This window comes from Schistocerca piceifrons, chromosome 2 (genome assembly GCF_021461385.2).
Source record: "Schistocerca piceifrons isolate TAMUIC-IGC-003096 chromosome 2, iqSchPice1.1, whole genome shotgun sequence".
Lineage (NCBI taxonomy): Eukaryota > Metazoa > Arthropoda > Insecta > Orthoptera > Acrididae > Schistocerca > Schistocerca piceifrons.
Genome location: NC_060139.1, coordinates 1,114,998,732 through 1,115,024,997, shown reverse-complemented (window position 1 = coordinate 1,115,024,997; position 26,266 = coordinate 1,114,998,732). Strand labels below are relative to the sequence as shown.

At 37.7% G+C, this 26,266-nt stretch overlaps 1 pseudogene; it reads left to right on the top strand.

Moving 5' to 3' along the window:
- Positions 1–1,220: 1,220 nt before the first annotated feature.
- Positions 1,221–26,064, top strand: LOC124776628 (annotated as a pseudogene).
- Positions 26,065–26,266: the final 202 nt, after the last annotated feature.

Below are 26,266 nucleotides of genomic sequence, written 5' to 3'. Positions count from 1 at the left end.
CATTCATTATTAATTTGCTGTCAACCAGGAATCCCAGCAGTTTGATAGCCTCCATATTATCGGGGTATGCAACATTCGTAAGGCTACATGTAAGATTTTGTTGTGTTATTTCTTCATTCGTTTTCATTTTATTGTCGAAGAACCATTGTTTGATGGTTTGTAAGATCACATTTGTTGTTTGCAGAGCTTGTGCAGCAGTTTTTGTTTTCGCAGATACTAACAGTGCACTGGCAAAAAAATAAGTTAAAATCTATGTGAATGATTGGTGCTGTACAAACAAAACACAGAAGGAAACGTGTACTGGAGACTGCCCAACCGAATGAACTGCTGGACAAGGAAATATGCATGTGTGGTTGGACATTTAAAAAAGTAAAATTCGTAATGTCCTGTCGGTGCCGAATTCACTGAAGACATGATACATGCACGGATTGGAGAAGGATAGAACTGTCTCTGTTATTTTCCTTGAGTTTTTTAGTGAGATTACAGAATGCATAAATCTGGCAAATGAGTCGAGGATTATACACTTCAGAAAAGTTGCAGTAATATTTTCAGTGATCAGACCACCGCTACGATCGCAAGTTCGAATCCTGCCTCGAGCACGGGTGTGTGTGATGTCCTTAGGTTAGTTAGGTTTAAGTAGTTCTAGGGGACTGATGACCTCAGAAGTTAAGTCCCATAGTGCTCAGAGCCTTTTGAACCATTTTTTGAAACTAGTAAAGAGTATAGGAAGGTGTTTTGTACTGAGTGACTAAAACAGTTAAACAACACTTCGAAAATGTGCCTCTGTTTAATGGTTTTGTTCAAATTTAAATAAGAAACTCTCGTGTTACAATGAGCCAATAATAGCAACCAAAGCATTAAGCCGTAAAAATCATATGCAAAATTTACTATAAAGATAGTGACATTTATAATAAGTATCCTTTACTTCCAAAGCAATTCGTATTTTCTCCTTGAGTTTCATTCTTCTACACATTTTTCTAACGCACACTGTGGACATTTTTATAAGCGGAGGTAAGTTTCTGGAAATTTCTTGTTTAGTTATTAGTGTAAGATCTACGGTCTCTATTGGATTGGATTGGCTTTGTCAATAATGATTTTTAATTCTGTCATCAAATGCCCCCACTTTCGAAGTCAGTACTTTAATCTAAAAAGCCATGGATTCATGTCAGCAAATAACAACTCTGCTTTTTCCTTCACATTTTAAATTAATCAAATAAACTGGCTTGTTCTAGTGCGTAGTTCTGTTGCTTTGTTGTCTTTGGTTGTCGGTATTATTAAAATCCACTGCTCCGGTATGTCTTCATTTATTAAAATACAATCTCTGAAAAGTAGTTTGTTTGGAGGCGTACGAAATCCAGTGCTGTGTTTATCTAGGTTTGTTATTTTGAGTATGCGTATGGTGTCTATTGTCATGTAATCGTATCGGGTTAAGAAGTTATTTGTGTGTTCGAAGTTTGGTTGCGCGTTGCGCGATTACTTGCTAGTTGCAAGCAGTTATTTTTATCGGTGTACTGCTACAAATTATTCGATTGTTATAAAAGACGTCTCCAGGGCTATTACGAGTCATAACATATCAAAATTGATGAAAATACGTCCTAAAATAATCTCCCTTCGTTGTCTCATACCATTATTATATATACTGTCTGATGTTTTGGAGCATTAGTAACATCCAGTACTGGTATGTAATTTCACTGATAAAATAAAACCATTACCGTCGCACCCCTCCAGTTCTGTAGGACTACGGTTTTGTTGAATACAGATTTTTTAATATTGAACTGTATTAATCATCCCTTTTATGTGTAATCATGCTTATTTCTAGACCTCGGTATATTTATTTTATTACGCATTGTATCGCAGTCATGTTTTACGTGAAGTTTCATTGCTCACATCGAAATAATTGTGACGCATTGGCATTATTTCACCTAAACCAAGTATGTAAAGATCTGTATTTACGAATACCGGTACATGAAATGTGTAGATATTGTAATTGGAATTGTGAATAAGTTTTGTTTTAATTGTAGCGTAACTATGACTGTGTAGCTAATATCTAAACCCCAGAAAGCACCAAGCTGGTATTCTGAAGGGGGTGTGGAATCTGAGAAACAACCAGTATTCAAGAATATTGCTATCAAAAAGATGTTTTTGGGAGTTAATTTGACAAACTTAACCATGATAGCCTCATGATACTTATTCAAGAAACTGGACTAAGCAATAAATGCTTGTGTGTGAAAAAATAAACGTGTTTGGAGTCCAGTGAACAACATGAGCCATAGGTAGCCTATATGAACTGTGATGTCATATGGCATCTATGATATTTTGTTTGTTTCAGTGAAATATTTTGAGTGTGTGTTTTGATCATAATATGAAGTTTATTTTTTGTGGCTGGTAGCTTAGACTGTATTGTTTGCTAGGTGTACTTTAAGTCTAGGCCTACTGGAGATGGTGTTCGACTGGGGGAATGCTTGTGGCATACAAGATGTATATATGTGTTCATTTACATTGACAGGCTGATCTGTAGACTAGTGTAAACATATATCTAGGATAGGTTGGGTTGGTAGGTCATTCCACAGATACATTTAAGGTAGGTCATTCCATAGATACATTTAAGTACCTATGTGAGGCTCCATTTTCGAATTGTGGTCTGGTATTTTCAAGTTTTTAATATATTTGAAGGACTAATAGAAAGAACATCATGGGCCCAAAACTACCTTTTCTCACAGAGATCCTGTTAGTCTCTAGCATTTTATTTCGCTAATGTTTTTGTGTTATTAGTTATGTGAGCAGTTGATCAGTTCTGTGTCTTATATCTCCACCACGTTAAGGGTGTTGTCGTTCATAAGCTTGGTATCACATTTTTAACTAATCCTGTTGTTGGCATTTCAAAGATTGATTTGGACACAACAGTTCATAACCAGTTCTTTGTCTTGCCTTTCTCCAACCAGTCAGTTATAGAGAGGTCTGTGGTTTAACATGAACTCTAAAAACAGTGCAGTTTTTATATTAACAGATTGTTGCCAGAGGTTAAAGAGTGGTAAATGACAGAAGAAAGGGGTTGTGACATTTTGAAAACTTAAAGTAAGTGCAATATTAGGGTATGCCTTCTTAGTCACTGTCCACGTTCTCAGACTAACATGTAAAAATCTTTTTATGTACCATGATATCATGTCTTAGAGTTGAAGTTTGTTGTCTAGATAACAATAGGGGGAACAATCTTACACGTGAGGTGATATCAGTGCAAGAATCCAAATATTAAACAATGAAGTTATTGAGGAATTGTTTTATAAAGAAACAGTGTGGCTGGTCACTACTGATAGTCAAGGAAGCAAGATCCCAGGAGGCCCTACTGCTGATTAACACTTTTAAAAGTGAAACACTAATCTTATTTTTCAGAACTATTCATTCTTGTCCTCACATCCTGTCTGTCTGCGTGAGGTAGGAACTAAGTTAAGGGGCCATTGGAAGTGTTCTATTCCACCTGTCTCCTTTGGCCCATGAGATAATGGTGTTGTGTGTGTGTTTTTGAATTGGTTTGTGTTTGTTGAGTTTAACATGTGATATTGGGTTCATTATCACTATGGTAACATGGGTTTATTTGAGTCTGGGTAGCCAGTGCTGCAATGTGGATTTGGAAATCTTCATTTTTCAGTGATGGTTATTTATGTGTGTGGCATTTTGTTAGGTTTGATTAGTTTTTTTTTTTTTTGTGTGTGTGTGTGTACTGGTAGCGGCGGTCAACCTAGGTGATTTTGTTGCATGCTTTTGTTGGTAATAAACTTTTATTTTTGTTTTAATCTGTAGTAATTCTGATGTTCTGTCTGTTTTACATTTATCGTACTTTAGTTGGTTTTAATTGATCTGGTGTATATACAAGTTTTTGCGTTTTCGAGTTGTTGAAGGTTTTGGTTTTTGTGGTGTTTTTTGTTATGTTGGTGTGTGAAGTTTACATTGTTTTCATTATTATTATTATTATTATTATTATTATTGCTGGTAGGTATTGAGAGCTGCATTTGAGCTACATAGGTCAAGGGAAATGTCTGATTCCACTCTTCGGGTTGTAGCTATTGGTTCCTTGGTATCTGGGCTTCCTTTCAGCTGTATTGGTTCCTTGCTATCTGGGCTTCCTTTCAGCTGTATAGGTCGAGGGAAACATCTGATTCTGCTTTTCGTGGCACTTATGCAGTCTAGGGAGTACATGCGCTGATCACGAGAAAAGTACCTATTTTTGAAGGAAACACGTGTTTCTGAAGATATAAGCATATATATGCGCTGAATACCAAAAATTTTTTTATTTCAAAACTTGAGTGTTACAGTCATATCTGACGCGCTCTTCACCAAAAAAGTACTTATTTTTCATTTGGATGCAAAAAAAAAAAAAAAAATCAGTTAACTGTCTCAACATTTTTTTTGTATCAAAAATGACATATTGCATATGTATGCACGGAATTTAATTTTTTTTTTTCCTCTCTCTCTCTCTCTTCAAGAAAGGTGGAATTAATAACAAAATTGTGGAATGGATTTTCCCAAAACATTGACGCCAGAGAAATTCCGCCAGGTAGTTATTCAGCATAGCACGGTGAGTTCTGAAAGGCCTTATAGGATTTTTTTCGTTAGCTTTTTGCCAGACTGACTTCATGTGATTTGTGGTTGCGTTTGTAAAGGGATCGAGAAAATAAAGCGAATGATTAACAGCCAGATTATTGTAGCCCAAGTTACCTATGGTGTTGTAAGTTGCCACAAATCAGAAACTGCTGTGGTTCCAGTAGCAAAACATACTGTTGCAAAATTGGCAGCAAATGGGTAGCATCACGTTGTGGCACAGCAACCATAAAGCTTTGCTTTGTCTCAACGTCATAACCACCAAAGACCCATTGCTCTCGCACCTATGACTTCGATGGTGCTGACGAAGCAGCTCTCGTCTATTTCAACAGTATGGCCAGGGCCGCCCAAAACTATTGGCTCAATTAAGAAATATTCATGGCAGATATCTCTACAAAATTGGCACCAATCGACCACAGTGTGCTCACTGCCAATTTTGAGCTCCCTCATTAAAAACTTTTACCTATTGAGTTCGAAAACCCACATGTAAGACAGTTGCAAAATTTTAGAAATGTCTAAATGACTGCCAGCAAAAAATGACATTTTCCTGATTGAACATTTCTTTCTACAGTCCCTGCCAATGGAGCAGCTCCAAATTTCGCCATCTTTCCCTGTAGTTTTCTCCAGCTTCATCTCGTTGTATCCAACACAATACCCATTTTCACACACCATATCGTTCTTCATAAGATCTTGTTGCCTAGCCCATTGTATTGAGCTTCGGGTGTTCTCCATAACATGGTATAAATCTTCCATTACAAAGTCACTCAAATCTGGAAAATTTCTCGCCATTTTGGCACACGCAGTAATATACGATACTTCAAAACGGACAGCCTCAACAGAAAAATATAGGTTGTTGGGCGCACTGATCAAGATGCATAACTGTGAGCAACAGGGACATATACCATATGCAACAATATGCAAAGCCAACAATAGCTATCATGGTTAGGATGTATGAAACTGTAAGCATTACCTATGGCTAAAGAACTCTGTGAAGAAATATATTAAAGTGTCTGCAGCATATTGGCATAGCAACATGAATAAGCTGGTGAAAGCAGACAGTTAATTAATCTTTTTTTTCCCCCACCTCCATATGAAAATAAGTACTTTTTTGGTATTCCGCGCATATATATGCTTATATCTTCAGAAATATGTTTGCTTCAAAAATAGGTATTTTTCTCATGATCAGCGCATGTACCCCCTAAACTGCGTAAGTGCCATTTTCGTTATTGCAGATGTTGGTTTTTTGGTATTGTGGGCTTGGTTTGAGCTATATAGGTCGAGTGAACTGTATGATTCCTGCTGGCTTTGTGGCTGTAGCATTATGTTGTAGATTGAGACTTTTTTAGGGGTGATGTGATGTGATGTTGTTAAAATTAGGTTGTCCTTGCCCTAGACCCCCTATTTCCCGCGGTTGTTCTGTAGTTTCATTTTATCATTGAAGTAAGATTACTTTCACTGTTTCTGTTTTCCTGCAGGTTTGTTGGCATGTGTACATAGTGACAATATTGACGACATTTTGTATACTCTGGACGTAGGCGTTTCTGTCATATGGATGACGTCATGGGTCAAAGCAGATGGATTAAATCGGATGCTTCCCTAATGCCGAGTTCCGAAGGTTTGATTGGATCTACTGACACTGCCTTTGACTGGTAGCATGCTACTGATGATGTGGTGTGTGTGATATCCATGCACAAAACGTCCACACAAACACATGGGTCGTTTCACAATGCCGTAATTAGTTTCAACCAGTCAGTTGTAGTCTTCAGACGAAAGGCATATGCTGAAGCTGACGGTAGACAGAGATTAGTTTCTGTTGTGTTCAATGTTGTTGAGAACAGAATGGAAACCAGTATGTGCCTTTACCCTAAAGGCGCTAGCTGGCTTGTCAAAATTGGATACAGCGTTGTGAAATGCTTGTGAGATTATGTCAAAAAATATATAAAAGAATTTTAGATCCCTTATCTCTAAAACAGTATGTCATTTTTTTCCATATTTATATTGCTTCTGCATTATTTTTAAATGCAAGTTGGGGAGCCTATGATTGTTTCGTTATGAGAATAGATAAAATTGTCGTTGCAGTGTGTGGCTGATTTCGATGAGTGATTTATGTCCAGCATTTTGATTATGTGATAGGTGAAAGTAGACGGTTGGTATTGATAAAAATCAAAATTTCTGTTATGTAAGCTAGGACTAGTGGGCCAGGGAAAAAACTAACTAGTCGCTCGGTCATTTTAGAAAAAAATTGATATTTGCTGGATGAATTCCCGAATGTTTAATGGGTTTAAAGACATTTTTTAAAAAATTTTATTCTCAACATTTAGAAACAGTGGCTATTTTTTGCTTTTACAGGCATCTGTTTTTCTTTTCTTTTTTTTTTTTTTAAAATTATTCAGTACTGAGTTGAAGAATCATTAACTGGACTATAAATTAAAAACCATGATAACCATGCTGAATGTATTCCTTAATATAGGCCCTACTTTTAATGGCTCAAACTTGTTGATTGCAAGCTAAAAAAGCGTATTCTTTAAACTATTTAATTGGATAGATAAAAATTCTACTCATCAAGCAGCGGCAGAACACATACATAAAAGACAGCTGTAATTGGCAAGCTTTTGGAGCCAGTGGCTCCTTTTTCAGGCAGAAGGGTGGAAGGGGAAGTAATCGAGTGAAGGAGAAAGACTGGAGAGGTCTAGGAAAAGGGGTAGATATTGGTTAAGTCACCCAGAACCGCGGGTCAGAGGAGACTTACCGTACGGGATGAGAAGGAAAGACATTACTTACGGTAAGTCTCCTCTGAGCCGCTGTTCTGGGTGACTTTCCCGATATCTACCAATTTTCCTAGACCTCTTCAGTTCTCTTCCTTCACCCCTCTTCCGTCTTTTATGTGCGAGTTCTGCTGCCACTTGGTGAGTAGATTTTTTATCAATCCTAATTGTATTTTTCCAAAGTAAGAGTAATTTCTCAGCCTTAATATTTATTGTGCTATTACACTATACAGTATAACTACTTCTTATTGTGAGAAGCTTACACAAAATGTACACTATTTTAAAAAATTGATTTTTTGAATTTTTTCGTTCTTTGACCTACAATATCTTTGTAAGGAGAGCAGATAAAAGTCTGAAAATTACACACTTAATGGATCTTCATGATATCAAACTTAAATTGGAAGTAACAAACAGAAAATATTGTGGGGAAGGCTAACCAAAGACTGCAATTTATTGGCAGTACTAAGGAGATTGCCTACATTACGCTTGTCCGTCCTCTTTTAGAATTCTGTTGCGCGGTGTGGGATCCTTGCCACATAGGACTGACAGAAGTACATTGAAAAAGTTCAAAGAAGGGCAGCACATTTTGTATTATTGCGAAATATGAGAGAGAGTGTCACAGAAATGATAATGGATTTAGGCTGGACATCATTAAAAGGAAGGCATTTTTTGTTGCAACAGAATCTTCTCATAAAATTCCAATCACCAACTTTCTCCTCTGAATGTGAAAATATTTTGTTGACACTGACCTACATAGGGAGAAACGATCACCACAATAGAATAAGGGAAATCAGAGCTCGAATGGAAAGATATAGGTGTTCCTTCTTTCTGCGCTCTATACGAGATTGGAATAATAGAGAACTGCGAAGGTGGTTCGATGAACCCTCTGCTAGGCACTTAAATGTGATTTGCAGAGTATCCATGTAGATGTAGACAAGCCTGTACAAATCTGTGTGTTGTCATCCCCCTTCCACCAACATCTGTTCACTCACACTTAGTTAATAATGAGCCCTTGAAGTGTGCAGTTGAACAATGGAGTCTCAAAATAACGAGAATAGTTTTTCTAAGTGTTGGTTACTAACCTTGAAAACTCAATAGTGTGTCATTTAATTGCCAAAGTCAGGATAAATTTCTGAAGGGCAAAAGCAAACCTTGGCAGTTGATGAATGTATAGTTCTTGCTGACTTTTCTGAAAACTATTCCTCTGTTGTTCAAGTGAAATACAAGGGCGCCACTGGGTAAACAAACAGGCCACAGTTTGTCCATTTGTGTTCTGTTATAAAGATCCAGATAGACTAGAGTTATAGTTTTTGTGTTGCAAATGATTACTTTGAGCACAAAGCTACAGCAGTGCATGCTTTTCACCTGCAGTTAACAAACTACGTAAAACAGCACGACAGTTCCATAAACAAACTGATGAACTTCTCTGATGGTGCTGCAGGCCAATATAAAAGCAAACAAATATTAATATCTCCTTTCTCAAAGAAAAAAAGACTGTTGGCTCGGTGCAGAATAGCACTTTTTTGCATCATGTCCTGGGAAGAATGAGTGTGATGGCATAAAGGGTACAACAAAGCGAGTTGTCACAAAAGCTAGTCTGCAACGGACCTATGAGAACCAAATCTGGACACGTCAAGAAATGTTCAAATTCTGTAAAGAATAGGTAAAAGGGATTACGTATGTTTCATTAAATGTGAGGAAATATGAGAACTCTATGCCAATGTCTTGGAGGAAAGATTCAAAACTTGTCAGAAGATTAAAGGCACCCGATCTTTTCATTGTTTTATGCCTCAGTCATACAACTTGCTCAACTGTAAGTTCACATCAACATCCTCTGATAGTGAATGTCATCACTGTGGAAAACTTGTACCACTGACACTTCAAAGTAAGGACATAGTGGCTTGTGTCTATGACGAACAGTCGTGGATTGCCAAAGTTGGTAACATTGCTCGTCAAAACCAAGATGTGGATGTTACATTTTACCAGCACCAAGAACCCCATTTACAAAATTTGAAAAGGATCAACACGAGAGGCCCGTTAAAAAGGCATTAAAGGAGTTGTCTTCTCCCCTGGAATTTATGACTGTGACTAGGCGAACATTTAACTCTGTGCCCAACATGAGTGAAGAAATATCTCTGTTGTTCAATAAACAACGTAGCAAAAACAAACAAGTTGAGAACGGGATAATGTAATGAATTGTCTCATTTTTTAAAGAGTTATCCTAGATATTTTTAAATTATGTAATTTATACACTGTTTCCATCAGCCCAGATATTGCAAACAGTAAGAAACATATTTTTGACTCATATTTGAATTTTTTTTTGTCCATGGAATCTCAAGGTTGAAATTTATACAGAAGTTTGATATCATAAAGGTCTATTAAATGTGTAATTTTCAGATTTATATCTGGTCCATTAACAAAGATTTGCAGACCAAAGAATGAAAAAATTCAAAAGATTTGTTTTTAAAGTGTTTCTAAGTATAAGCTTGTCATAATTGTTTCTCTAAAAAAAAAAAAAAAAAAAAGGTATCTGTACTGAGTAGTGTAATACCACAAAATGTATTAAGGCTAAGAAACTACTCTTTGGAAAGATAGTATTAAAAATGGGTTTTTTAAATTTACAACCAACAACTTTGAGACATTAAAAGTGTATTCCCTAATACATTCAGCAGGGTGATCATGGTTTTAATTTATAGCCCAGTGTCTGCTGAAATAAATACCTCTTATATGAAAGGTCTGGGGCAATCCATTACTGAATAATTTAAAAAACCACAGACGCTTATAAAAGTGTAAGAAAGCCTGAAACAAAAATGGCTGCTCTTTCTAAACGATAACCAATAAATGTTTTTAAAAAATATTTTTGAGTCCACCAAACATGAAGGAATTCACCCAGCGAATTCTTTCTACGAGAATGCAGTTGTCTCTCTTTGTAATTTTATGGCTTTCTCAAGTATGTTTCCCTTTGGATACAATTAATTGATAGTTTTATGGTTTGGATGGTGTAAGATCTTCCACGGAATGCTTGTATTTACTTAATAGGCACACGTTTAAAAATCCAAATATTAGATCATTATTTCTCTGAAGGAAACATTGTTTCCAGTATAAATCCTAGATGCAGAATTGTATTGTTTACATTGTGACTGCAGCACTATTCTTCTCTCACCTGTTGTATATAAATATTTCTGGAATAATTTTAACATCTGTTTAACAGGACACTAATGACAGCAGCAGAGAAGCTTGCCGCTGTTCCTGATGTGGATATCGACCCAGAAGGAACATTTAAGTATGTTCTAATACGTGTCTTTGCTCCAGAGGGTCCTGATGGCAAAGAACCGAGCAAATTAGTGGTCAGTAACTGGTAAACTAATATTTGGTCAACTTTGTGATACATTATTATTTGAGAGACAGTCGTTAGCATCATTTTTCAATTTTCTCAGTTGAATTTTTCTTCTGATGTCGGTGACTTGCAATGGGGAATTGTAGCCTAAGGTTGGTTGTTGTCTGCATAACATAGTGTTTCAGTGTTTACTCTTAAATTGGAAGTGAGATGGTGGATGGCGATACAACTGAAAACGCACAAAAGATTTTCACTGAAACACTGTTGAACTACAGTTATGGCCCTGTGTGCTATGGTATCTTTGCCAGATAGTGTTGACAGAGGACATAAAAAAAGCATTCAAAGAAGAGCAACGTATGTTGTTTTATAGCTAAGAAGGGGGAGTGCGCCATGGACATGCAGGGTGTATACGACCCGGAAGATCCGGGGAAAAACCCAGGAAATTTTTCATTGTTTTTGTTTTCAGTTAAATTTTTGTAATTTTGATTGGTAAGAACCGATACTCTAACAAAGGATATTACTGTGTCTCAATACTGCAGCAATAAAACATGAACAAGAGAAAAAACGAAAATAAAACTTAAATTTCAAGGGAAATGCACCATATACAGCAACAAAACACTGCTCATACAAGTGTCCGCCAACAGTAAAATGTGTCAAAGGCTTTAGGAAGACTGTGCAATGCTTCGTAACAGCAAATTGCCTCCGCTGAGCGTGACGTCACAACTGTTTACATTAAATTCATTTTAGCAGTTACGAGCTCGATCATGCGCATGCACAGTTGAGTAGTACCTTCTCCCGTTTCTGGCTACAGAAATTGTTGGCTGTGTAAGCAGTCGCAGCAAGCAGCTAGATGCTACCGGGAAAAATTTTACTGGAGCGCCCAAGCTGCCAGATTTATACATGCGCAGGAGGTCCAAATCTAGGGGGGGGGGGCAAATTCATATTCTTGAGGGAGGGGGGGGGGGGGGGAGGAAACCTTGTTTCACAAAGCGACTCGCATCCAGCGCACGTTAGTTCGTTAGTTTATCGGTTATTCATATTACTTTGAAACTCATCCCTGTCTGTTTTTGAACATTTTTAACACATTCAAAGTTGATTTTGAATGAATCGTAAGTTGATTTGTGAATGCGTGCGTAGTGTACATGTTTCCTCTGTCAGTGGAATCTGACAGAGCTGAGCGAAGTAAGGCTGAACGGATGAATACCAACCGCTGTCTGATTGTGTGGTTGATTGTGTTTGCAAATGATGAGCGTTGTTGTAATTACTAGCGGAATCCATAGATTCAGACTACAGGAGTGGAAATAAACGAATAACACGTAAGAATGATTACGTATTACCTTTGCGGTGTATACAAGAAAATGAAGTTTTGACAAAAAATTTTTGGGCAGATCGCTATACTAGTAAGGGCGAGTTGTACAGTCCCCAGCTAGCAGCTACTTTAAGTTCTGTTCTGGAAGAAGCACGGAAAATGTGTTGTACGACCATGTAACAACGCCTAACCGGAGAATAATCACGGGATAGCTAAACCGTTGATTCTGGTAGAGTTAATGAAGTTAAGTCGAAATGTCGTCTTCTAATACTGAAAAAGCTGTTAATACAAATAGGACCCAAGACTGGTGTTGTTTCCCGATCTGATTACACCTATTTTGTCACTGTCTGTCTGTGTATGTGTGGATGGATATGTGTGTGTGTGCGAGTGTATACCTGTCCTTTTTTCCCCCTAAGGTAAGTCTTTCCGCTCCCGGGATTGGAATGACTCCTTACCCTCTCCCTTAAAACCCACATCCTTTCGTCTTTCCCTCTCCTTCCCTCTTTCCTGATGAGGCAACAGTTTGTTGCGTAAGCTTGAATTTTGTGTGTATGTTTGTGTTTGTTTGTGTGTCTGTCGACCTGTCAGCACTTTCATTTGGTAAGTTTCATCATCTTTCTTTTTAGATATATTTTTCCCACGTGGAATGTTTCCCTCTATTTTTTTTTTATATATATATATATATATATATATATATATATATATATATATATATATATATATATATATATATATATATATATATATATATATATATATATATATATATATAAAAAAAAACAAAGATGATGTGACTTACTAAATGAAAGTGCTGGCAGGTCGACAGACACACAAACATACACACAAAATTCAAGCTTTCGCAACAAGCTGTTGCTTCATCAGGAAAGAGGGAAAGACGAAAGGATGTGGGTTTTAAGGGAGAGGGTAAGGAGTCATTCCAATCCCGGGAGCGGCAAGACTTACCTTAGGGGGAAAAAAGGACGGGTATACACTCGCGCGCGCACACACACACATATCCATCCACACATATACAGACACAAGCAGACATATTACACGTTTTTTTCGAAATTTTCCCGAATTTCTCCGTCCTTTAACGTGTTTTAGCGGCAACACAACCACCTAACCTTGATGCACATCGCTGTCTACCAACCCAAGTTCACCACAGGATCAACTTAACCAACACTTTTTCGCCTTTTTTCATACCAGATTTCCAGTTGCTTTCTAGTTCACCTTTATCTCTCCCCATATATTTTTATCTTTCATTTTCATTTCAACCTCATGTTACACTTTCCACCTTCTAATACCATGTCACCCTCACAACACCCCCACAAAATAGGTCTTTAGATATGTCTGCTTGTGTCTGTATATGTGTGGATGGATATGTGTGTGTGTGTGTGCGCGAGTGTATACCCATCCCTTTTTCCCCCTAGATCCGGGACTGCTGCGCAGAACAGTCTGAATTACAGTTGGGAAGTGGGTAGTCTACACGTGACCCATTTTTACATTTAGTGTTTTTGCTGTTTCCTCTTTATTTACTGCTCCCACATCAAATGAAGACAAAACAGATTTCTGTGGCCGGGAGCTATCAAGTGAATCAAAATACATTCACATAATAATGGAAGGCTAAACTGTGTTATTAGTTGCAGATTTTATTTTATTTCCATCTTTCTGACAGTCAAGCGTTAATTGCCTTTTAGAACAATGAAGTTATTTTTGTTGGTTTGCCAAAGAAATTTTCTTTCATTAATCTTTTCCACTAAGGCAGACAATATATTTGAGACACTGTGTTTGCTGCATTTCAAGTGCACATTTTCAACTTCTAGCACATTTGGCATTACGCCATAATAAAGAACCAAACATGAGACAGGACAGTACTGGTACTCCAAGAAAATTTACATCCCAAAAACCACATAGAAAAGCTTAATAACAGGTCGTGGGATTCTGGACATACAAATTTGCACTTTAAATGTGAACATTTTAGTATGGGTCACGAAATTCCAATTCTCTTGGAGTATCCTCTGATGTCTTGTTTCTTACATAATGTAAGATCTTTTAATGTTTCACACGTACGAACATGCGGGCTCCCTACGACATCGTAGCTGCGCTTGCGCGGTGACGCCTGTCATCTGGCGCTCTCTGGCAACTGCAGAAACGAACCTATTTCTAACAGGTCGTGGGAAAATATTTCGAATGGTGTGTTGAAAATCGTTACCATCAAAGTACCATTCTAGCAGTTACACCAGAACTATGTGAGATAATGTACGATGAATTTCTTAAATCACAAAGTGTTTGACTCTCATTTAAAAATCAACTCTTTGATGATGAGCCATTTAGATGAATTTTGAGCCTGGGAGATCAGACATTTGTGTCGTTATTAAAAATTTTACTGGCACATTTGTGTGATACATCTTAAATTGTAATACGCGCATAAAAGACCAACATTTTATGAGAAAGCTTAGCTTCTCTTGCAGCGTATTAATCTGATAGACCAATATTATATGTGAAGGCTTTGCGTTTCGTTTAGCAACACTATTTACATTAATTTGAGCCATTAACTTTTTCTGTTTGTGTGTTCGCGCTACTTAACAGTGATGTTGCTGTTGGTTGACTACATCACGTGTCCTAAGCTCTGAATACCTGCTGTGATCGGCTGGCGAAATTGCATGAAATGAGCTATGACTAACTTACAAAAGCGCATCCCAATCTCAATTTCAATGCTTTGGAAAGTAACATGCGGTGTTTGGTGGAATTCGAGTTTATACTTTCCTAATACAAAAATATGCAGCATACATGTTGCTGCACATCAAAGATCTTTCCAAAATGCGTGTTTTTTTTTTCCTAAAGCGCCAGGAAATTCTACGCCCGTGTATAAAACCATAATCAAAGGACTTATAAGGTATACAGTTCCAAGAGAAAATATACCGTCAGTTAACAGGGAAAAAGTATGTTTTCACTTGGGGGAAAGTGTATTTTTGACTGAGAAATCCGGGAATTTTTTTTCCTTGTCCGCATATACCCTGACATGATATACAAGTTGGGGTGACAGTCATTAAAACAAAGGTGTTTTTTGTTATGATGAGATGTTTTCAGGAAATTTCCTCTGAATGGCAAAATATTTTGTTGGCACCCACCTACATAAGGAGAAATTATTATCGTGATAAAGTAAGAGAAATCAGAGCTCCCACAGAAGCTGTTGAAGAGTGGAATGTTACAGAAATAGTCTGAAGGCTTTTCGATGCATCCTCTGCCGAACACTTAAGGATACAGGATACTTATAAATGGTGGAAAAATCAAAATTTTTTAAATGACTTTATTAAATTCTATAGTCTTTCCTGATTACATTGATATATACACTGTAGGGTTTGAAATGAAAAATGACCTATACATACCAAATTTTAAAGTTACGGTCATGTACGAGGTGCGACAATAAAGTAATGAGACTGATTTTCTTTGCAAGATGTGGCACCCCTGCAGGCTTGCGTAGGCACAATATCTGTGACCTTGGTCTATAAGCCGCTTCTAGTTCAAGCGGCATGTTGAAGCAACTGCTCAGTCATTAGTTGTGCTGTAATAAGTTAACACGTGTTAGTGTCTCTCATCACAGAAATGGAACTGCATAATATTGCGCAACAGTATGCCATTTCTTTTTGCGTTAAATTGAGTGAAAACGCGATGACAACTTTTACGGTAAGCTTAAGAAGGCTTTTGGAGAGGAGGTTATGTCAAAAGCTCAAGTTTTTGATTGGCATAAAATGTTTAGTGAAGGCAGAACAAATGTTGAAGATGAAGACTGCAGTGGACGACTGTCAACCTCACGGACGGATGTCAACTTGGCCAGGGTGCATGAACTCATAAAATCTAATAGAAGGTTATCCATGAAAATGATTGCAGGAGAACTGCACATCAATCGAGGAACGGTTTGTCTAATAATAACATTGCTGATAATTGGATTCTGCATCACGATAATGCACCATCCCATACTGCTTTGTCAGTACAGTAATTTTTTACCTCAAAACAAATTTCGGTACTGCCAGAGCCACGTTATTCACCAAATATTGATCCGTGCAACTTTTTTCTCTGTCCAAGAATCAAAATGGCAGTCAAGGACACCATTTTCAAACAACGCAAGATGTCCCAAAAGCTGTGACGAAGGTCTTGGAGGATATTACAGAAGATGAGTTCCAGAAATGTTACCATCAATGGCAGAAGTGCTAAAAAAAGTGTGTGCAATCAGAAGGGAACTTTGAAGGAGACAACACGAAAATTGACTAAAACTGTAAGCAACATTTTTTTTCACATCAGTGTCATTACTTTACATTCGCACCTTGTATACTGCCATGCCCCCTTTATTTCTGTTACAGAAACCAGTATTATTTTGAAAAGAACTGTGCACTTTCTTTCTGTTTCCAGCGATTATATGTATGATACATTGTATATGTTGGTAACAGTGCAGGTTTCTAGCGTCTGTAAATGATTATCTTTGCAAGTATTTACTTTTGTGTTCTGAAGCAGTTTGTTCACATGTTAATAAACGTTTGTTTCCCAAGCGCTACATATATTTGTGAAAATACATATTTTTTAGTGTGCCACACATCAAGAAATTCAATAAAAGGAAATTCTGTGGTAACCAGTTCACAAACAAAACAAGCTTCACTGTTGAAAGTAACCTACGTGTCAGTTCTTCAGTGAAGAAATTCGCACATGGCACGCCTCCTGGTGATTCAAATTTTTGTGTTAAAAATGACGCTGTTTGTAGTGGATTTGTTGTTGTTGGTGTGGGTATCTTATCTTCTTTGATAAAGGAAGTGGAAAAATGTAAACAATGTGATGGTGTAGGCTGTCTGGAAATAACTGAACAACAAAGTAGCAGGAAGGGTTTAGCGTCAAAATTAGTTGGTCTGTGTAGATCCTGCAATAAATCTACCTCGAAAATGACTTTGAACATTGTGCATAATTCATATGATGTGAATTTGAGGTTAGTGTACGCAATGCGTGCAATAGGAAAAGGAAGAAAAGGCTGCACAAACGTTTTGTCATTTGATTGACCTTCCTCCTCCCAGTAGGTTCAGCAAGTACATAAGAATACTTTTAGGTGCCTTGACGGTTGTGTCTAAAGCATCTATGAAATGTGGAGTAGAAAAAACTGTTAATATTAGTGAAACAAGGGACATTGCTGTTGCACTTGATGGGACATGGCAACATCGAGGACATCGTTCCTTGAATGGTGTTTTAAGTGCTACTTCTGTGGAAAATGGAAAAGTTGTTGATGTTGAGTGCTTATCTAATTATTGCCACATCTGACATAGTAACACTGAAGGACATATTGAACATCAGTGTTATAATAATTATGATGGTTACAGTAGAGGTATGGAGTGTGATGGAGCTCTAAAATTATTTCAGAGGTCAGTGCCCGTTTATAACGTTAGATATACAAAGTACCTAGGTGATGGGTACTCTAAAGCTTTCAATAAAATTAATGAGTTCAATGTTTATGGTGATAGCTTCGTAACAAAACTGGAGTGTTGTGGACATGTGCAAAAGAGGATGGGTGCTAGATTGAGGAAGCTAAGAAGAGAAATGAAAGGAAAATTGCTATCTGATTGAAAATTTCTGTCTGGCTGAGACAGATTGACAGAAACTGAAACAGACCTCCTTCAGAGGTATTAAGGACTGGCCATTAGACAAAATGCACCTCTGAATGATGATACAGCAATGAGGAAAGCTGTATGGGCCACCTACTTTCATAAGTTGTCCACAGATGACCACACTGTTCATGGACTTTGCCCTAAAGGAGCAGATTCTTAGGTGTGGTTACCAAAAAGCAAAGGAAAGTGGTCAAATATACTATCAAAATATCATAAGCATTATCTTCTTGAGCCTGTTACGAATGAAATAAAACCAATTTTTAGAGATCTGAGTGGACCCTGTTTTGCTTAGTACCACATTTACTCGAATCTAAGACGCACCTGAAAAATGAGACTCGAAATCCAGGAAAAAAAATTTTCCCGAATCTAAGCCGCACCTGAAATTTGAGACTTGAAATTCAAGGGGAGAGAAAAGTTTTAGGCCGCACCTCCAAATCGAAACAAACTTGGTCCATTGTAATATGAGACACAATTTAGGTCAAATGAATGACGATACAGCTACAGTAGTTTGGTTCGAGTCGTAAGCTCAGTAGTTAAGCTTTACCAGGTAGCCATTGCTATGCGTCAGGCGCTCCGTCCGTATTATACGGGTACCCTTCCTCTTTCGCGTACTTCGTTAGCGAAACAATGGCAAGAGACTGCTATTTGCTGTTACCTACACTCCTGCTTTCTTTGAGAATGATCAACAAGAACCAAATAATAGACAGCGTATGATAGAAGATATTCTGAACGGGAGTTTAGCGAAAATTTTTCTCCGTTTGAAAATCTTTGCAGGCACCTCTTTAGTACATTACATTCTGCACTGAAATTAGTCATCTTAGATTTAAAAATCTAGTCAATTGCCGTGCTTCATTTCTGACTGTATCACTATTAGGCATAAGAATAATACAAATGTAAACATGGGATGATATCTATATTTTTTCGCGTTTGCTGTTGTCTCACTCTAGTTTCGTAGTTTATTAGGCAGACAGGATTTAAATGAGTTAGCAGCAAACACGAAAGAATACATGGCAAAATGTTTATATTCTAATTATTCTTATATGAAGAGAATACTGCATGCTATTCACAATTCATAAAAGTTCCTATAAGGAACCATCTCTTCTCACAGTTAGGAAAAAATTCAGAACGTAAAGTTGGCCATATTGACAAACATCCCAAACAGTCTTGCCAGTCGGATTTTCGTAGCGCATTGAAATGCTGCTACATTCAAAGGTGCACAATACGGAATTTGTATTTACTTCGTTGGATAATGTATGAAAATGCAGTGGTCGAAACTCGAGACGGAGGAAAAACTTGTCTGCCACCCCCCCCCCCCCCCTTTTTTTTGTTTTTTTTTTTTTTAATGCACTCATGCAGAGGGTTTGGCGCCAGTATTTATCTTTGTGCCTGCAAAGCATGCCTGTGTAGCGCTACATATATTCAACAGCAGAAGTTAGTTGCGGCGGCACCTACCAACATTTTCCAGAACTTCCGCTTACTTTGCACTCGATTCTAAGCCGCAGGCTGTTTTTTGGATTACAAAAACCGGAAAAGAAGTGCGGCTCAGATTCGAGTAAATACGGTAAATGTCTTCATGGGGGCACTCAGAAAACAAATGAAAGTTTCAACCATTCCATACGGGAAAGATTACTCAAGAATGTTTTTGTAGGACTAAATACATTAAAAGTTGGTGTACTAGATGGTGTGCTATGTTTCAATGACGGAGTGATAGGAAGGTAGGAAGTCCTGAGAAATTTAGGCATAAAATGTGGCTCTAATATGAAAGATCAATTTCTTCTGTGTGACAGACAATGGGTGCATGAAGCTGAAAGATTCGCTCTTCAAGTTACCAAAGAAGCAAGAAGTGCTAAAAGGAATGCCAAGAGGAAGCTTGAAGATGAAGAAAGGCTGCAGGATGTAGACTATGCTTCAGGAATGTTCTGAGGCACAGTTTAATTGGACTCATATGTTCATTCGCAATTTCCCGCTAGTTGTTTTCTTCAGAATTCAGGTACAAATAAGTTTATAAAGCATTGCTCTAATTTTTTCTGTAACTTTTGGCAGTCCATATTTATGTAGTAGACCTAAGCTTTATTGCAGAATCAGCTAAATCATAGAAAAAATAACATTTTTATTTGGAAAAAATTATAAATATTAAAATGTAAGATGTGATACTTTTTTATCCTTGTAATATACGTAATAGGTGGAATTAAATAGGTCTAGTATCTCAGCCATGTCATGCATGTCTGGTAAAAATTTGGTCTCCTTCAAATGTATAACATTGGATTAAATGGTACCTCAGTTTGAGGAAGAATTTCCTTGTTACTTTTTTTAAATAACTCTAAGCAGGTTCAAAAATATTCAAAATACTTCTAATTTGTTTAGAAAGTGTGCTCTATTACCTGATATCAACAAAAAATCTTAAAACATATACATTATAAACAGTGCCTGAAAGAAATATAATATTGAGCTGGAAAAATGCCCTGTATCCTTAAGTGTGAACTGCCAGATAGCCGTGTAGATTTACACGAGAAATATCGTCTGGTTTGCACTGATGATGTAATGATGTGAGGGGGCTGAATGCAAATTTTTTTTTTTTTTTTTTACACCTGCTTTGGTGACGGAAGCAATGCATTCAACTTCCAGAAAGAAATTGTCTCACAAAACAGGCCTTTGACTAAACTTCATAAAGTGCCGTACTGTGCTGGTTTATGGTATAGAGCAGATGTTACCAACAAGTATTCCATTGGTTCTCCATCATTTGAAAAAACGTCGTTTTCACTAAAACACAGCTACATTTACAACTCCATTTTTCCTGTACAGTGTTCTATAATACATACAATTGTGACTTTAAATGACAGCTTTGAATTATCAAGGGCATCAGTTTTTTTTTCCAAATTTAATGTGCCATTATCAACAGAATGATTGCATGCAGATCATTATATTGGCGTGTGAGGTTTTGGGATTGACATTTATTTTTTTTATTGCGTATCTTGAGACTTTGAGCCAAAGCTCGTGGGATGAGGTGGTACCTAGTTTACAGAAAGCTGAATATAAAATTTATAAACAAAAAATTACAGAATTAATAAAATATGAAATTAAGAGAAATTAGGATAAATTACATGTTGCATAGAGAAGTTCTCATGTATTGTGAGGGTCTCTTGTGCAGAATTGTAGCATACCACAAGGTAACCTTTGTGTGTGGATTTGAATACTTACGTGTATCACTCTTTTTTTCTGCCCTGCTGGGAAATTTGGAAAAAAAACCTGGAGAAATCTTGTTTTTTGTCTCAGTAGATGAAACCGTTTGTTTACTGGGATTTCCTGCATCGTCGCTGGCTGGATGCAGCTTAATACATGCACCGCTTCCCTACTCCCTCATTCTTACTGCTTCTCCACTTCCTACCACTCCCCTCAGCTTGCAGTCAGTGCTGCCACCACTTCTTGCCACTAGCCTAGTAGCTGCCGATGGGAGGCGTGAGGGGTGGTTTGTTTTGATATGATTCTTGGAGATTGTTGACCCAGTGGCTGTAGACAACGGTCATATGTGCACGAGTTGTGTCTGAGTGATTTTTTTTTTTTTTTTTTTGTGTGTGTGTGTGTGTGTGTGTGTGTGTGTGTGTGTGTAGAGTATTTGCACAAATTGATGGATTTATCACCACCATCTCATTTCGTCAACATAATGTCAGTGACTTGTGTAATGCTGGCCACATGAATGGACTTCCATGATGGGCCAAAACCACAGGCCGTTTCTGTGGGTCTCTCTAACGGATTGGGGCTGCCGATTTGAAGCCCATCGTTTCCCAATAATGTGCAAGCCCTGCCCATCAGATCTAGTCTCGCCGATCTGCTCCCAGGCCGGCTCTGTTTGTGTGTGGTATAATGCAGTGGGTTTTCGTGATTTATCCGAGGACTCAGGACTGTGGTGCTCCTCGGCAGGCCAGAGGCCACGGGCGATGGAGTTCAGGAATTATGACTTTCTCACTGCAAGTACATTGTGCAGTACATTGTTTTATAAACATTTTATTTATTCTAGTACATTTTGGGGCTTAGAAAATAATTTATACAGGATGTACATATCTTTTTTTTTTTTACGAACATTCAGTACACGAAACATGAGTGACCCGGCAGACATCAATACAGTAATCGAATTCGTGTCATACCTGTCCCAGCATGGCATCGTCAATTGTGATATTTGTTTCTCGTATTCTCTCCTGGAGCTCCGCTACATCACGTGGTAGAGACCATACATACACCGGATCTTTAATGTGTCCCCACAGAAAAAAAGTCACACGGAGTGAGATCTGGTGATCAGGGAGGCCATTTCATGAAACAGCTGTTCCCTTCTGTAGCACGGCCAGTTCATCGATGCGGCAGCTCCGTATTCAGGTACCCACAAACTTCACGATGAAAATGGGGTGGAGCCCCATCCTGCTAAAAGATGAACGGAGAGCCCAATTGCATCTGAGGCATCAGCCATTGCTGCAACATATCCGAGTAGGAATATCCAGTGACAATGCTCTTGGCGAAGAAGAATGGCCCGTACAGTTTTCGACACGACAAAGCACAAAAAAACATTTACATTTAGCGAATCACACCCAAATTCAATGCATTCGTGTGGATGCTTTGTACCCCAGATTCGACAATTATGCCTGTACACTTTCCCATTAGTGTCAAAAGTGGCTTCATTGCTAAAACTGAAGCGATCAAAATTCCATCCCCGTCCTTATTCAGTTGTTGCAACTGTGAACAAAACTCAAAACACTTGTCTTTGTCGTCGTTATTGACTTTCTACCCTAGCTCCAATTTGAATGGTTTCATAGACAACTTCTGTCGCATGACTTGCCACAGTCAGTGGAGCCATTTCGAGTTCATGGGATGCGCGACGCACCAATTTCTTTGGACTCCTTATGAATGTCTCTCGTATGCAATCCAAATTCACTTCACTCACACTGGGATGTCTGCTTCTCTGTGCTGGGCACAAGCAACCCATCATAATAAATTTGTTGTGCCTTCCTTGTTGGTGGTTTCTTACCGTACTTTGTTCTAAACATCCATTGAACAGCTGTAGCACACACTTTTTTTGTTGAACTCCAACACACAGAAAGTTCGCTCCGCACCTGAACTTGCCATATTTATGACTGGTGCTATTGGCAAATCACCAAAGTATGCTGTGGTGGTATACATGAAAAAGAACTTTCAGGGTTTCTCTTCAAAATGACATATGTGTGATATCTGTGCTATGTTTGGTTCTTGTGCAACAAATAATTGAAAGTGTTCCCAGATGTAATGTACACCCTGTATATTAGAAAGTATGAGCGATAGGAAGAACAACTTGTGGCAGTCACAGGCGGTTTGTATGCTATGTACCTGTATATTTTGGCCTGCCTTATATACTTCTTTCAATAGGCCTACTTTTTTCTGAGGTTATTTCTGAAATCAGTGTAGGTATTTTAAATCTGTCTTGTGACTCCAAGGAAATGCGTATTTGTGTCACCAAATATGTTTAGTTTTATTGAAATAAAATAACATCAGTGGTCTTAATGGAATATTATATACCATTGTCTTTCTTTCTCCATCTAAAAACTGTTCATTACAAAAGATGCTGAAATTAGTACTTCAGATTTTTGCTCATGAGGGGAAGAAATACAGAAGTCCTTACATTTTTTTTTTTTTGTGAACTTGTCTTTACTTGCCCTTGAGATCTCGAAATTTGTCAGAGAAAAATGCTAAAACTTGCTGGAAATCGGGGAACGTCACTTGGGGGAACTTGCGGCAACCCTGGATGTTCACAAGCTGGCACTGCAGAGCTTGCCGACTGCATTTTTCAGGGATGAGAATATTCTTGCCAAGTGCACAGAATTGGCCCAAACTATAACAGCATATGAGATAACAGAGCAAAAGTAAACAAGCTTTTGTGTTTGTGTCCAAGACATAGTGTATAGTGAAGACAGAAGTGTTCATTTTCTGCTTAAGGTGTTGAACATGATACTTCTGAGAGAGCTTTTCATCTATCTTCAGTCTTAAGAATTTAAAATGTCTGTTCGACCAGCTCAGGACAAGACTATTTCTATTTTACAAGAGTTCAGTTGTTGGCAGTGAAGTATTAATCCGTTCTCCAAAAGCCATGTGCTGATGTTGCCAACTACCTTGTCAGCTAGATGATTTACGTTATGTTCAGTGTTTTCCGAGAGAACACATGTCTGAATATACAAAAGCTTTCATTTGCATTTGCAGTAGGTATGGGGGAAAAAAAAAGAAAAAAAAAAAAAAAAAAAGAAACAGAAGCTCCTGTGTGTGTTTCCTATAGATAGTGGATATAACAACAGCTCCTTTAAGTTATGTTTTCAGATTATTTTTGATGCCACAATTTCCACTCACATTGCTACTTTTGTGTTTTCTTCTTGCTTAGTACTCTTGATACATTTTGTTCAAAGTTTGACTATGGTTCCTGTTACTAGGTGCGAGGATACAAGTGAGTTGGCTTCCATTCGGACATCTACGATGAGACGATGGACAGGGTGAATGGCCTCGGCATTGATACAGAGTGCACTGGTGGTGGCAGAATACAGCACGACCCCAGTGCCAAGGTCATCAAAGTGTACAGCTACTCACAGGTAGTACCAAAAGCAGTGAGTTGTAGAAATGACAGTATGTGTCATCTTGAGCTGTTATTCAACTTAATTTTTTACTGTGTGACTGGTTTCAGTTGAAGACCATAATGGTTTCATTTGAAGACCATTTTCAGGCACCTGTTGTATATACAGCGCGGATACGGGAAAATTTGAGATGAAAAGAATGTTTGAAAATTATAGTAACAATACAAGCAACACTTACAGAATTTGATTACCAGCAAAAACTATATATATCAAAAGAATACAATGTCAGAAATATAAATTAAATATCCACAAGCATTGTATGTATTGTTACTACAATTTTGAAATATCCTTTTTGCCTGAATTTTTCCTGTTTCTATGCTGTGGGAACAACAGGTGCTCGAAAATGGTCTTTGACCAAAACTGGTTGCATCGTAAAAAAGAATTATCAACAGCTTAAAGTGTTACATGATGTCATTTCTACAATTCGTATAAGCTGCAGACCACAGTTAACAAAAAATATTTTAAGAACAGTGAAGTTTCTGTTCATACGTTGTGTGCCCTATAATTCAAGTATTTTTAAAGCTTTTAAGAATGTTATACGCCAAGCTCCTCCATGGGAAAGCAGTTTCTGCTTTGGTTACATGGCACAAATTATAGAATACCTTGTTAGATGGTCAGAAGTAAATGTCACCAGATGTTAATACCTGTAAATCATCATCATGCTTCTTACAACCGTGTACAATAATTTGGGTGTGGTGTTGTGGACAAGTGTTATGGTTGAAATGGCTACTGTTGTTCTGGGTAGCAGCCATGATTATGAAACTTCCTGACAAATTAAAACTATGTGCCGGGCCAGGACTACATCCTGAAACCTTGCCTTCCGTGGACAATGCTGATACCAACTGTGCTGTTCAATCTGATTCAGGATTTTTTCTTACACCTTTCAGATTACTTTTGAGGCCACAATCCTTGCTTCCACTTGTATATTTAGCGAGAGAGAGTTGTATATGTAGCGAGAGAGAGAGAGAGAGAGAGAGAGAGAGAGAGAGAGAGAGAGAGAGGATCTTCTGTCCCATAATTTTATGACATTATTATTATTAATATTATTATTATTATTATCAGCTTCTGTATCTTTTGATTGAGTATAGTTATGGCAGCACATGAATTGTGGTGAGCCTGGTGTTTTTACAAGACTTTTTCCAGTTGCCAGGACAGTTGTCATAATTACTCAAATCAACAATTCCTTGCACTTGGAGCAGACCAAATGATTCCTCTGTACCCCTCGCACCTATTTTATACTTTTCAGACTGTGTTTCACACATTTTGTGACCTACCTGTTTCATTTAACACAGTTAATACAGTTGCAGATTGTGGGTACGTGTTTAATTTTTTTGCACGGTTACTGCTGCTTGTGTTTCAGTGTTGTGTACAATGCCAGACCCATCAATAGAAAAATTAATTCTGATGCTGCATCTTGCACATCTGTTCTGAAGGTCTTTACACACTCCCTTTTTCTGCTGCTTTTGTGTTGTGATGTGTGGTGTAGAAAATTTCAGATTGCTTTACGGTTTCATGTGCTCTGTATTAGATGCAGTTTTAGTGTACGTACAAGCACATTGTTTACTTATGATGTAGTTGTAGTTAAGAGTTCTCGTTTTAGTGTTTAATTATTATTGTGATATGTAGCACACTGTTTAATTGTACTTTAGTTTTAAAATAGCCAAGGACTGCTTCATTTCAGGGGTTTGGGAAGGCAGACCACAGCAAGACTGTAGAAATTCTGAAGACTGCATATCCTGTTTACAACATTACTTGGAGTGATGAAGGATACTGATCTGCTCAGGTAATTAAATTTACATATGTGTGATACATTCAAAATGTCTCTGACATTACGACAACCTTCATAATGAATGAAGGTGATATTTTTTCCATTTAAGCTGTTGTATTTTAATAAGACCTCTCCTTAATTATACAGGGTGATTCAAAAAGAATACCACAACTTTAGGAATTTAAAACTCTGCAACGACAAAAGGCAG